The 15,188-nt window shown below is 43.5% G+C and overlaps 1 protein-coding gene across 2 annotated transcripts in view; it reads right to left on the minus strand.

Annotated features, from left to right (window-relative positions):
* Window positions 1-14,762, minus strand: part of SLC19A3 (solute carrier family 19 member 3) — a 34,068-nt gene extending 19,306 nt beyond the window's left edge. Inside the window, exon 1 of one of the 2 annotated variants that reach the window (XM_054479063.2) lies at window positions 14,677-14,762. The gene's annotated coding sequence lies outside the window, so the exon portion shown is untranslated. The remainder of the gene's footprint in view (window positions 1-14,676) is intronic. The other variant, XM_063648025.1, reaches the window with a different exon arrangement.
* Window positions 14,763-15,188: the final 426 nt, after the last annotated feature.

Below are 15,188 nucleotides of genomic sequence, written 5' to 3' on the forward strand. Positions count from 1 at the left end.
ATTACAGTTTGAAAGCAGACTAGAGAGAGGGAAAAGCCTTCTCATTCTGGAATAGCAAGTCACCTGGGTGGAATTCCAGGTATCCAGTGGGTGGGGAGCTTTACTAGGGTTCGGGGAGGTGGGAAGGACCTACTAGGTCACATCATTGCGGCTTGCCACTCACCCTACCCTTTCCCAAGGTGACCCCGACAGCTGCATAATTCCTCTCTTAAGTTCAATAGGGTAAACGCTGTTTATGTCAACAAAGCCCTTGATTAAGCAGTGGAGAGACAAGGGCGATCAGATTTTGAAACTAGGATTACAGCATCAGTGAGCAATGCTGATGATGTGAAAATTTTGCCAAAGGCAAATTACAGTGACTGTTCACCTACTCCCTTAGTCCAGAAAACAGGGCTTTCTGTTCTTCCTGGAATGCTGCTGGGTTTGCTGGTGCTTTCTGTCTTCGTTGTTAATGATCTTATAGAAATGGCTGTCCTGGACAGGTAACCACTGAGGGCTTGGTCATCTTCTGAAGAGTGGTCTTGCTGGGGTGGCATCTGCTGGCTCTATATCCAGAGCCTCCTCTCCACCTTTGCTGACCATGGATTTGTTCACTAAATCCAGGTCATCATCTTCTCCACGCATCTGAGACCTAGGACTATGCCACAGTGATCCACAGGCTGCTAAAAGCCTGCTGGATTATCTATCTTTTTGTTTCTTTAGGGTTCTAATACTGCTGTCCAAATCGATTTAGTTGGGATGGTCAAGTAGAAAAAAAACCTATAATAAGACATGCCCTACTAAAGCACAAGCCCAGGAGGGCAGGGCATATTGCCTGGTCCACCACTTTGTCTTAAGTGCCTAGCATAGCACCTAATACATAGCACTCAAGGAAGATGCTGAATGAATTGAATAAACAAACCACTACAGTCTACTTGAAGAAGGGTAAGGGTGAAAAGAGAGAAGTGTCAGAACAGGCAAGAATCCAGGGGTTAGGGAAGGCAATCTTATAAGGAAGGGCATGAGTCACGCCTCACCACTGAGAATAAATTCAAGTGCTGCCTGGTTTTCGTGAGGGCATCTCACTTCCTAGCTGCATCCCTTAAAGGACCGAAAGGTCCTCAGATCTCCAAGTGCTTTACCATTTATGACTAGGACCATGATAATTGAATTACTTATGCAATCTTTTAAAATAATTTTTACATTTTGAAAATGATTTAATTTTTCTTTGAGCGTTCTGTGAGGCACATGGAGGTGATACGGTTGTCACTGGATAGATGGGGAAATGGAGGACTAGAGGTAGTAAGATTTGTGCTCATTTTCACCTTTAACAAACATCAGAGCCTGGACTTGGCCTCAGTTTCCTAATTCCAAGTTCAGCTATCTTTCGTCTTACCCTCTGTTTGAGAGAACCTGGCTATATCCTCAAAATTCCCATTGTAAACTGAGCATAGTGCCCAGCACTTTGGGAGGCTGAGGCAGGAGGGTCACTTGAGGCCAGGAGATCAAGGTGTCCGTGAGCTGTGATCACACCACTGCACTCCAGTCTGGGTGAGAGTGAGATCTTGTCTCAAAAATAAAAATAAAAATAAAAATCCAATTTCAGTTTCTTTTAAAACAGTGATTTTCATATTGTGGTGTCAAGGAAATTTAGTATGGGGTTGCAAACAGGATTATTATTATTATTACTTGAGATGGAGTCTCACTCTTTCACCCAGGCTGGAGTGCAGTGGCGCAATTTCAGCTCACTGCAACCTCCGCCTCCCAGGTTCGAGTGATTCTCCTGCCTCAGCCTCCAGAGTAGCTGGGATTACAGGCACCCACCATGCCTGGCTAATTTTTGTGTTTTTAGTAGAGATGGGGTTTCGCCATGTTGGCCAGGCTGGTCTCAAACTCCTGACCTCAGGTGATCCGCCTGCCTCAGCCTCCCAAAGTGTTGGATTTTTTTAATGGTACAAAAAATGTTAACTATCAGAATGCACTGCAGAGAAAGGCTAAGCTTTTTTTCTGAAACTTCTGTTTGGGTCAGCAATATATAAATACAAATATATAATCATAATGTACACTATCTTACTATGGGACATGGTACTAAGTTAGAAGTTGTAGAGGAAGACTGGGCTCAGTGGCTCATGCCTATAATCTCAACACTTTGGGAGGCCAGGGCAGGATGACTGCTTGAGGTCAGGTGTTCGAGACCAGCCTGGACAACATAGCGAGGCCCTATCTCTTAAAAAAAAAAAAGTATACATGTTCATGTATCTTTATAATACAATGATTTCTATTTCTTGGGGGTATATACCCAGTAACAGGAATGATGGGTCAAATGGTATTTCTGCTTCTAGATCTTTGAGGAATCGCCACACTGTCTTCCACAATGGTTGGAGTAATTTACGTTCCCACCAACAATGTAAAAGCATTTATTTTTCTCGGCAACCTGGCCAGTGGGAATGGAACGATGAGAACGCGTGGACACGTGGGGCGAACAACATGCCCGGGGGTCTGTCGGGGTAATGGGGAGGCGGCGGAGGAAGAATGGCTAATGGATGCTTGGCTTATATCGAGGTGATGGGTTGATTTGTGCAGCACACCACCAAGGCAAATGTTTACCTGTGTAACAAACCTGCACATCCTTCACATGTACCCCAGAACTTAAAATAAAAGTTGATGAAAAAACAAACAAACAAAGATTTAGCGTGGTGTAGTGAAGCATGCCTGTAATCCTAGCTACTTGGGAGGCTGAGGTGAGAGGATCACTTTAGCTCAGGAGTTCGAGGCTGCAGTGAGCTGTAATCATGCTGCTGCACTCCACTCTGGGCGACAGAGTGAGATCCTGTCTGAAAAAGAAAATGCAGAAGAAAAAATGCACTAAATATGAACACATGTCCCTTATGAACATAGTAACCACCTGTACTATTTGGGAGGATCACCTCCTCTGCAACAAAGTATTATTCTGGAATAGACTGTTCTTTTGTCTTTTTTCCATTTATCATTCCATTTTGATCCCGTAATATTATCTGCCTCTAAAAAGTGCTCTAAATGTCCCTTTGCTTCCACTCCTTCTAAGGTGAGGCCATGAATTGACTTGATTTTCTGAGTTCATACCTGTGAAAGCCAGATGTTTACTTTTCCCCTTCATTTTCTGTGCGTTCCAAATCATAAGATAGTCCTTTTAAAAGTTGCTCCTGTAGCAGTAATCCTCACCCATTACTATAAGCTCTATCACTTTTTAAAAAGGTACAAGAACACTGTGTAAATAGTAGATCAAAAATTTTAAAAAGCTGGGTGTAGTGGCTCATGCTTGTAATCCCAGCGCTTTGGGAGGCTGAGGCAGGTGGATCACCTGAGGTCAGGAGTTCAAGACTAGCCTGGCCAACATAGTGAAACACCATCTCTACTAATAACACAAAAATTAGTCGGTTGTGGTGGTGGGTGCCCGTAATCCCAGCTACTTGGGTGGCTGAGGCAGGAGAATCACTTGAACCCAGGAGATGTCGGTTGCAGGGAGTGGAGATCATGCCACTGCACCCCAACCTGGGCAACAGAGAAAGACCGTGTTAATAACAACAACAAAAGGCACATTCCCTAAACAAAAGTCAGCTTATCAGGCTCTCATGATTTGAAACATGCAGTGAAGATGCTGAAAGTAGAAAGAAAGAGTCAATTCATCAGCTGCTCTTTTTAGCAGAGACTCAGAGCAGCTAAATCCACAACAGACCTTACCTCGGTAGACTTGGACGCACAGGAGAGAGATTGCAGCGGCACAGTGTTAGCTACAACAGCAGACTGAGGAGGTGAACCCTGAGCTTTGGCCTTTGCTCCACTCCAGAGCCACAGTGACCCTGGGCGGGTCTCCCTGCTGCACCTGCACAGCAGACCAGAGTGCACTTGCCCCCGACCCTGTTGCAGCACACCACATGAGCCCTGAAGAAAACGGCCACGGACACTGTGGGGATACACAGAGGCGCTGATCCAGCCAGCGCCTTTGACTTTGAATGAGCCAGCACCTTTGCATTGCAAGTGGTCACTTCAGTTGCCTTGGAACTGATGGGTTCCTTTCTTCTTTTGCTGGTAGAAAAATAATTATTTTTCGGCCAGGCGCGGTGGCTCATGCCTTTAATACTACCACTTTGGGAGGCCAAGGCAGGTGCATCGCTTGAGCTCAGGTGTTCGAGACTAGCCTGAGCAACACAGTGAAACCCCGTCTCTACAAAAAATACAAAAGTTAGCCAGGCATCGTGATGTGCACCTGTAACCTCAGCTACCTGGGAGGCTGAGGTGGGAGGATCGCTGAAGACCCGAAGGTGGAAGTTGCAATGAGCTGAGATGGTGCCGCTGCACTCCAGCCTGGGCAACAGAGCAAGACCCTGTTCTCAAAAAATGTACAATAAAATAAAATATAATAAAAAATAATAAAACACATTTAAAAAATAATGGAAATAATTATTTTTCATATTATGAAAAAAGCCACATCTGTCCCACCAAGGATGCTTCAGTTCTCTACTGTTTGGCCTCCGGCTTCTCTCAATCTCTATTTTTTTTGAGACAGAGTCTCACTCTATTGCCCAGGCTGCAGTACAGTGGTGCAATTTCAGCTCACTACAACCTCTGCCTCCCAGGTTCAAGCAATTCTCCTGCTTCAACCTCCCAAGTAGTTGAGATTACGGGTGCCTGCTACGATGCCTGGCTAATTTTTTGTATTTTTAGTAGAGACGGGATTTCACCATGTTGGCCAGGCTGGTGTTGAACTCCTGACCTCAGGTGATCCACTTGCCTCGGCCTCCCAAAGTGCCAGGATTACACACGTGAGCCACCGCACCCAGCCTGAATCTGTATTTGGAGCCCGTTGCCATGTATTCCACATAAGGCCACATTGCTTACTGCTGGCTCCCCTTCTTTGGGGTACTTGGGGTGCCACAGCCTTTTGAAAAATAACCGTCTTGCTAGCATACCTAATCCTACTTCATTTTAAAATGCTCTTAGTTTTCTTTTTTTTAATCTCCCATAAAAGTTAACTTGTATTTTGACTATGAATGAATTTGGCAGGAGTGGCTTCTCATGATTTTTGTTTTTATCTGCCTTGCAACCTATTATATGTTTGCAAAATTTCTTTTTATGCAACCTATTACACAGTTGTAGTCTCTTTGTATCAGAGTTCAATTTTTTCTTTCTTCTTTTATTTCAATTATTACCATGTTATTGGCTTTTCCACTTTTAACCGTCTCCTTAAATTGTTCTTTCCACCTGGCAGCCGGGCAGCTCATGCCCATAATCCCAGCATTTTGGGAGGCTGAGGTGGGAGGATTGCTTGAGCCCAGGAGAGCCTGGGCAACATAGTGAGACCCTGTCTCTATCAAACAAACAAACAAACAAACAAAAAACCAAAAAAACAACAAAAAAAACTTTCCAACTTGCTGCAGGCTACCCTTCTTTGATAGATAAATGCTTTAACAATAATTATAAGTGTTTAGTTGATTTTTAATACTATCTCTGAAACTCCCAATGTTCTTATAGTGACTGCAAGATAAGTTCATTTGTCATCCTAATTCTGTAGCATAGAAAAACTAAGGTTTTTGTTTATTTGTTTTCAGTGGGAAACAAAAAAAAATTACTTCGTTGCTAGGATCTCATTTGGAGTGAGTTACAAATGAAGACTGGAACTCACATCTCCTGGGTTCGCTGCTGTATTTCCTTCAGCGAGTCTTATCTCAGAGTCATTGTGCAGATTAAGACCTTTCCATAGTTGTGCACACAAAAATGTTCACGTATTGTTCATATATGCATTGGGGAATCATATTGGATCTAAGCTAATTTGGACCTCATTTAAATTTCAGACATGTATAGTGTCCTATTTCCTAATCCATAGGTTGTCTGTATCTATCTCTAAGTGCATATACTTAAAAGCCCTACGTTCACAAATATTTCTAAGTATATTTTCCATTTTTGTAGGGTAAACAACTATTAAAAAGCAAGAACTGCAGAAACTGAGGCTGGGCACTCTGCCTCATGCCTGTAATCCTAGCACTTTGGGAGACCGAGGCAGGTGGATGACTTGAGGTCAGGAGTTCAAGACCAGCCTGGCCAACATTGGTGAAACCCCATCTCAAACTAAAAAATGCAAAAATTAGCCAGGCATGGTGGCGGGCACCTGTAATTCCAACTACTTGGCAGACTGAGGCATGGGAATTGCTTGTACCTGGGAAGTGGAGGTTGCAAATGCCGAGATTGAGCAAATGCACTCTAGCCTGGGTGACAGAGCGAGACTCTGTCTCAAAAACAACAACAACAACAACAAAAGAACTGCAGAAGCTGGCATGCACTGGTGGGTTTCCTGAAGCCAGGGTGATTTTCTAGCTAAGGTAAAGCCTTATTTGGTCAGAGTCCTCCACCCATACACACCCAATTGCACACCCAGAGGATGGAATTCTCTCACAGCCAAAGCACTCAGAGCTGTGGGGCTCCCTGAGGTAGGGGACAAGGTGACCTGATGAAAGCAAATAACTCCCTCAAACCTGGTTATGCAAGTTTCCCACAACTGACTGCCTGGAGAAGAAGATATTGGGTGGGTGGAAAGAAATCACTTTATCAAGTCCTCGTCCATGTTGTTCAGACAATACTGCCAGAATTAACCCAGATGCCAGTAATTTGGAAGGAAATTATCTACAATAGTGGTCCCCAACCTTCCTGGCACCAGGAACCTGTTTCATGGAAGAGAATTTTTCCATGAAAAAATGGGGGAGGAGTTGGGGGGAGTGGTTTTGGGATGAAACTGTTCTATCTCAGATCATCAGGCATTAGATTCTCACAAGGAGCTCATAACCTAGATCCCTTGCACGCACAGTTCCCAGTAGGATTTGCACTTTCAGGAGAATCTAATGCTGCCACCGATCTGACGGGAGACGGAGCTCAGGTGGTAATGCTTGCTTGCCTGCCACTCACCTCCTGCTGTGACGACCCGTTCTTAACTGGCCATAGGACCCCTGATCTAGAATCCCCACTCTCCACCTACTTCCTGTCCACTCCTTTCTACTAATCATTCCAGCCATCTCAGAGAAGCTGTCTAGCCAGACAGCCATCTGAGAAATGGGCTGGCCTGATTTTCACAATAGGCTAGAACTTTACTGCAGTCAAAACACTTCTTTCAAATAGAAGAGCAATAAATTGGTAATTATATGTTTGCCAGACGCCATCTCTACAAAAATACAAAATAAGGCTGGGTGCAGTGGCTTACGCCTGTAACCCCAGCACTTTGGGAGACCACCGAGACGGGTGGATCACCTGAAGTTAGGAGTTCGAGACCAGCCTGGCCGACATGGTGAAACTTGGTCTATACTAAAAATATAAAAATTAGCCAGTTCAAGACCAGCCTGGGGAACATAGAGACCCCATCTCTTTAAATATTTTAAAAAAAAAGAAAAAGAATCTTACAGAGCATGATCTTCAGCTCCTTCCCCCTCAGTTTGTAGACTATCTGTGGACCCCAATCTAAGCTATCTTATTAGCATAAACACATTATCAAAGAGGGTCATTATGAATAAAAAGACACCTATTACTCAGGAATTCCCAAAAGTTTTAGCTTAAAGACCAAATACATTTTATGTTATATCAGCTAGTTTCCAAAAAGCCCACCTTCCAGGCTTTCAACACTGCTAGAGTCAAGCCCCTCCCTAGACAGAGCAAACTCAAAGTCTAATTATTAAAAACAAAAATATTTGCTTTTAGCTGACAGAGCAGACAAGCTAATTATGCCTTTTAATCTGCTTATTACTAAAATAGAAGAGAATATAACTTTCAGTAAAACATTCAAATAAAGCAAAGGGCTGCAGTCAGCTTAAGTCAGGGCAAGATGGTCTTGAAGGAAGGCATGGGGAAAGGATTCCGGGGGCTTGCTTAACCACCGTCGTTCTGCTGCAGCCAGAATTGGTGGGTGGTGGCCAGGCGCGGTGGCTCACGCCTGTAATCCAACACTTTGGGAGGCTGAGACAGGCAGATCACCTCAGGTCAGGAGTTCGAGACCAGCCTGGCCAACATGGTGAAACCTCGTCTCTAATAAAAATACAAAAGAATTAGCTGGGCATGGTGGTGGGTTTCTACAATCCCAGCTACTTGGGAGGCTGAGGCACAAGAATCTCTAGAACCCAGGAGGTGGAGGCTGCAGTAAGCCAAGGTAGTGCCGCTGCATTCCGGCCTGGGTGACAGAGCGAGACTCTGTCTCAAAAAAATAAAGTAAAATAAAATAAAATAAAATAAAAATTGGAAGGTGGTTCCACCAACTTCTAGGGAGTTATTGTATTCTGGCTGTAACTTCATCTTACTTGAAATGCATCTTACTGATCACTGCCTCACTCCATACACAAAAACTAATTTGACATAACAAATACTAACACCACAGCATGCCATCCAGAAGGAAACAGATCTTCATTACCTAGGGACTGGCACATATTTGAAATGATAAAAAGAATCTTAAAAGAAAAAAAAGATAAATTGCATTTAATCAAAAGGCCACATCTGCTTATCAAGAGTTACTGTTAAGAAACTGAATGGAAAGGAGGCTGGGCGCCGTGGCTCACGCCTATAGTCCCAGCATTTTGGGAGGCCGAGGTAGGTGGATTACTTGAGGTCAGGAGTTTGAGACCACCCTGGACAACATGGCGAAACCCCGTCTCTACTAAAAATACAAAAATTACCCAGGCGTGGTGGCACAAGCCTGTAATCCCAGCTACTCGAGAGGCTGAGGTAGAAGAATCATTTGCACCCAGGAGGTGGAGGTTATAGTGAGCTGAGATCTCGCTACTGCACTCCAGTCTGGGCGACAGAATGAAACTGTCTCAAAAAAAAAAAAAAAAGCCACATCTGCTTCTCAAGAGATACTGTTAAGAAACTGGCAAGGGACCAGGTGCAGTGGCTCATGACTGTAATCCCAGCACTTTGGGAAGCTGAAGCAGGAGGGTTACTTGAGCCTGGGAGTTCAAGACCAGCCTGGACAACACTTTTTTTTTTTGTCTGTACAAAAAAATACCACACACAAACACACACACACACAAAGGCAAAGAAATTAGAAAGGGAAGCCACAGACTGAAGAGAAAATAGTCTTAAAAGCAATATCTGATAAAAGAATTGTCTCCAAAATAAAGAACCCCTGCAACTCAATAAAAATAGATGAACAAAAGATTTAAATACTTCGCAAAAGATGTGGTTGGCCAAGAGCACATTGAAAGATACTCAACATAAGTAATCAGAAATCCTAAGTTAAAACTAGGAGAGAAAACTAGTACTAGAATGGCTACAGAGGCCAGCATACCAAATGTTGGCAAAGATTTAGAGCAAGTGAATCCATATACATTGCTTGTACGAATGTAAAATGGTACCAACCCTTTGGAAAATCATTTGGCAATCTATCCAAGAATGCTCATGTATTCAAATTAGTGAAAAAATGAGAAGCAACTAAATGTCCATTAAATGGGGAATGAATAAATAATGATAAATTTTGGCAACCAATACTATTAGCAATAAAAAGGAGTGAACTATTGCAAATACTTGAATGAACATAAAAAGAAAAATTTGCTGTGCCAAGGAATCCAGACACAAAAAATGTATGATTTCATTAACATATAAAGTCCTAAAACAAGCAAAACTTATCTGTAGTGATGGAAATTGGATTGGTGGTTGCCTGGGGTGGGAGGTAGGGAAGAGAGTGACTGCAATAGAGTACAGGGGAACTTCCTGGGGTGACCAAAACACTCTACACCTTCATTGTGGTGATGATTACAAACATTTGTCCAAACTTATGTATTAATACTATACACTTATAATATACATTTTCTTATTTGTAAGCCTTATTGCTAGGGTTTGAATATCTGTCCTCTTCAAAACTCATGTTAAATCTTAATCCCAGGCTGGGTGCAGTGGCTCACACCTATAATCCCAGCGCTTTGAGAGGCTGAGGCAGGATTGCTTGAGACCGGGAGTTCAAAATCAGACTGGTCAAGATAGCAAGAACACGGTTCTACAAAAAAATTAAGTAAATTGACTGGGCATGGTGGTACATGCCTGTAGTCCAAGCTACTGAGAAGCTGAGGCAGGAAAATCCCTTGAGCCCAGGATATCAAGGCTGCAGTGAGCCATGATTGCACCAGTGCATTCCAGGTTGGGCTGGAGAGTGAGACCCTGTTGTAAAAAAAAAAAAAAAAAAAGAGGTGGGTGGGGCTTTTCAGAGTGATTAGATCATAAGGGCTCTGTGCTCATGAATGAATTAGCTCATTCATGAATTAATGGAGTCAAAGGTTAATGTATTAATGGGTCTTCATGGGAGGGGAACTGGTGGTTTTCTAAGAGAAAGCCCTGAGCTTGCAGCCTTAGCCCTCTGACCATGTGATACCTGCGCCACCTTGGGATTCTTTAGAGTCCATATTAGAAAGAAGTGCCCGCTAAACCTTGGACTTCCCAGCCTCCATAACTGCAAGAAATAAAGCTCTTTTCTTTCTAAATTTCTCACGTTCAGGTATTGTTATAAGCAACAGAAAACAGATTAAAAATAAAGATGTACTTCAATAAAGATGATTTGAAAAAAAAAAAAATCACTGATACACGGAAGAAAATAAACCAGTCTCAAACATTATCCTGTGTACAAGAATCCAGATACAAAAAGGACATAGCATGAAGATTTCATTTACGCCAGGTCCAAAACAACCAAAACGACTTCATGCTGATAGAAATCACAACTACGGTCATCTTGGAGGTGGGGGTGGGTGAGAATTGATGGTAAAAGGGCAGGAGGCGATTTTCTGGGTTGATGAAATATCCTATATCTTGATGGGATACAGTTACGTGGGTGTATACAATTATAAACACTTAAACTTAAAATCTTTGTTTGTATGTAGATTATACCTCAACTTAAAGAAATGCATCCTACTCTTCCTCCTCCAAAGCATTTTACTGTACACAACTCTCTGTAGCTCTGGACTTTTTCTAGTGGTGCAATGACTATTTTAAATTTAAATTCCACACCAGGGCAAGGCCTCCGTATAATAGGAAAACCGAACAGGATCTTTGAAACTGAGTCTGTCCCAGAAAATTTCTGATGGAAACAGTGCCCGTAAAGCAAAGCTAGGACAGGCCAATAAACCTTGTAAGTCTGGCCACATATAACATTTTTCAATTAATACAGATAGAATCTGAATCTGAGAAGCTGAGGCAGGAGGATCTCTTGAGTTACCTGTTTTTTTCTGTGCCCCCAGTTTCTTTCTTTCTAGAACCAAGCTGGCTTCCTGCCTTCAGATCCAACTTCTGCTCCTTCCTGCTGCCTGCCACTATGAAAATCCCTTTCCATTCCCTGGAGTCTCTTGTCCTCCTCCTTCAGACAGAGCTGCCAAGAGCAATAGCTTTATACGCAGAAGCGCATCCACTTCTGGTGGCTTTATGTACTGGGGCCCACCCTCTTCTGCAGCCAATGCCATTTGAAATCCCATTAAAAAAAAAAAAAAGCAGACACCCAGATCCAGATCTTTTTGAAACACAAGTGATTAGAGAGATAAATACACGAATAACACCTTCCCCTGACTATTCTTTTTTTTTTTTTTTTTTTTTTGAGACAGAGTCTCCCTCTGTTGTCCAGGCTGGAGTCTGGAGTGTAGTGGCACAATCTCCCCACTCACCGCAACCTCTGCCTCCTGGGTTCAAGCGATTCTCCCACCTCAGCCTCCTGAGTAGCTGAGACCACAGGCACCTGCCAGCAGGCCTGGCTAATTTTTGTATTTTTGGTAGAGACAGGGTTTTGCCTTGTTGGTCAGGCTGGTCTTGAACTCCTGACCTCAAGTGCTCCACCCGCCTCAGCCACTCAAAGTGAGGGGATTACAGGTGCGAGCCACCGTGCCCGGCCTTGCCCTGACTATTCTTACTAAAGTCACCTAATTTAGCTTCTATAGAATTTTGTGCTAAGTGACCTAGACTCTCAAAAAACTACAAAGTAGCCTTATCACCCATTTATAATCCTTTATGTCAAACCCCACACCCCCCCAAAAAAAAAAAATCTTTGCTGAAATAAAGCACGCCACACAACTTCCAAAGACGTGAAATAGACCTAGATATTCAGTATGTGGGTCAGAATAGTTCTGTTGTTTGTTTTTGTAAGAGAAGAAACAAGTGATATTTTTAAAATTTTATTTTTAGTAAAGATGGGGCTTTGCCATGTTGGCCAGGCTGCTCTTGAACTCCTGGCCTCAAGAAATCCGCCTGCCTTGGCCTCCCAAAGTGCTGGGATTACAGATGTGAGCCACTGCACCCAGCCCAAGTGATCTTTAAGATGCTTCAGATTTTATTTTATCATATATGGTACCATTCCTTTTAATTTGCATGAGGTATTTGCTGGTAAATTAATCATTCCCTCCCAAATTCTGTTTATTCTGTTATGTCTACGTTCAGATCAATCTAGTCTTAGGTAGAGCAGGAGGAATATGCCTAAGAAAACCATAAAACTAAGAAAAACAAAAAACGGCTTAGAAAGTCAACTGATCCCAGCCTGGACAACACAGCGAGACCTCATCTCTATAAAAAATACAAAAATTAGCCAGGCGTGGTGGTGCATGCCTGTAGTGCCAGGTACTACAGTGGTACAGAGACTGAAGTGGGAAGATCGCTTGAACTGGGAAGGTGAAGGCTGCGGCGAGCCGAGATCCCAGCCACTGCACTCCAGCCTGGGCAACAAGAGTGAGACTCCATCTCAAAAAAAAAAAAAAAAAAAAAAAAACACTTCAAAAACCCCAAACAAAACAAAACAAAAAAGGAAAGTCAACTGACATCTAATCCTTGAGACGCAGTGGAAGAAGTATCTGATTAAATGCACTGAGAGAAGGTGGGGTTGTAGGGAAAAAACTGGATTAAAGAAAAATTAGAGGTCATTTGAACTATTTTACAACTCTGTAAATTTTAACAACTGATGGCAATGTTAAATAATTATTGTCTATAGACATGCAAATAAGGTTAATCCCATGAAGGACAACAGTCTTTCTTTCCCCCATGGAAAACCAGTTTCAGTATTCCTGATCTATATTTCATTATTCAATATTCCTGATCTGTGAATGTACCCACTCTTTGGATTCTTCTTTGATCTGGCTATTACAGACTCACCAGTTTCATCACTAATAAGTGCCGGGACTCAGAAGCCGATACCCCAAAATATGGGGCTTTGACATGCTGGAGACCTCAAGGTCTCTCTGACTTTCCCGGCTCCCAGCTCAAAAAAACCTTTATCTGCCTAAGATCCAGACCCACCAAAAGGAACAATTGTTTCTTTTCCCTTCCCTGTAAGACTAAGAATGTACCCCACACCTGAACAGACCCTTTCACAAGATAATGTAGCTTATTCTCACCCCTGACCCATTCATCCTCCCTAGCAGAAGCCCATCCACTTCTGGTGGATGCTATTCTGCTCCCTCCCATAACCTCATTTGCCAGGGTAGTCTATAAGCTTCCGAGACATGTTGCAGGGTGGGTAATCAATCACTCTGATTCTCCCTGTGGGCATGTTAAATAAATGTGTATGCATTTACCATTATACAACCTTAAAAGAGTCTTGTTGGTCTATTAGCAATAATGACTGAAGGAAATTGGTACTTTTGTCCATTTCAGCTACTACTAGGATAATCTTATAAGATATTTGGGAAGTTATGTTTTGGTCTATTTAATATATGTGCCTCGATGAAAAAAACACCTTTTGCCACAGGAGACACCAATGTTTCAATATTGATAGGAGCAAAACACATGAGAGTACTTTTTTTTTTTTGAGGCAGAGTCTTGCTCTGTCGCCCAGGCTGGAGTGCAGTGGCGCAATCTTGGCTCACTGCAACCTTCGCCTCCCAAGTTCAAGCCATTCTTCAGCCTCAGCCTCCAGTGTAGCTGGGATTACAGGCGCCCGCCACCATGCCTGGCTAATTTTTGCCTTTTTAGTAGAGACAGGGTTTCATCCCAGGGCCAAGCTGGTCTCGAACTCCTGACCTCAAGCAAACCGCCCCGCTCAGCCTCCCAAGTGCTGGGATTACAGGCGTGAGCCACTGCGCCCGGCCTGAGAGTACTTTTAGAAAACATTATTTCTTTACCTTTTTCAAACTTGAAGCACTCCGAAAGTCCCAACTTTTGCACATTTGCGGCAGCGACATTGATTTGGTAAACAGCTGTCACACTATTTATTATTTGATGACTTAGGTATCCTTTCCAGCAGTGTTTTTGTAAGGTGTAGTTGCGTTTTCTTTTAGTTTCAATTAATTAAATTTCAAGTGGTTCCCAAAAAAGCCCCTGCTCTTTTAAATTCAAACTCACCTTCCTTTTTCTCACTAGGAAGGACTTTTTCTCCATCCTTGGATTGGAATTTGGAATTCTATGCTAAAATGCCTTTTCAGTTAAAATCTGTGAACGTGGGGTGTAAACACAGGAGGTGCTGGCACTTTACGAGAATCATGATTTTATTTAATCTGCGTTTCCAGAAGGCTGCAAATGGGAATTCCAGACAAACCCACTTTGGTGAATCCCAGCACGCGGGCTGCGGCGTATGGGGAGAGCTCCTCACGCGGCTCGGAGTGCAGCCCAGGCCCGCAGAGCCAGGAACCCACCCCCAGCTCTCCAAACCCGGGAAGAGAGAGGCGACACTGCTAAGACCGAGGGATGACGGTGCTTCTTCAATTAATTCGCCCCCCGAGATATTCTTACCTACAGAAGGGAGTGTCTGTTCACCAAATCGCTCACTTGCCGGACGACCACGCACCCGCGTCTGTCGGCTGGATCCAGGCGCTCTTGATGGGAAGGGGGCGGAGCATGCCTGGCAGGGAGCCCGGGGCCACGCCCCCACGTTTTGCATATGCGAATCCGGGCGTTCAGACCTTTCATCCCAGTGTGGAAGCCCAGATTTTCCTGGGCCAGGGCCGGTTTTCTGGGTAGAAACAGTCAACTCCGCTGAAAGGAGCAACTTAAGTAATACACTGACATTCAGCATAATGAAGCAAGAAGGCCTGAATCCAACGTCGATCGTTTGCTTTATTTACAAATATATCCTTTCTTATGAATCCATTTATTTCTCTCCAAAAGCTTAGGAGAGAGGGCTGGCTGGCTGTGACCCCCACTCTACACGTGAAGAAAGTGAGGCGGAAGGAAGCAGGCCTAGTAAATAGAGAAGCCTGGGTTTTAGTTGGGGCTCCTGGCTCCAGAGCCAGTGGTTATAATCA

Source organism: Pongo pygmaeus, chromosome 11 (genome assembly GCF_028885625.2).
Source record: "Pongo pygmaeus isolate AG05252 chromosome 11, NHGRI_mPonPyg2-v2.0_pri, whole genome shotgun sequence".
In the NCBI taxonomy this organism is placed as follows: domain Eukaryota; kingdom Metazoa; phylum Chordata; class Mammalia; order Primates; family Hominidae; genus Pongo; species Pongo pygmaeus.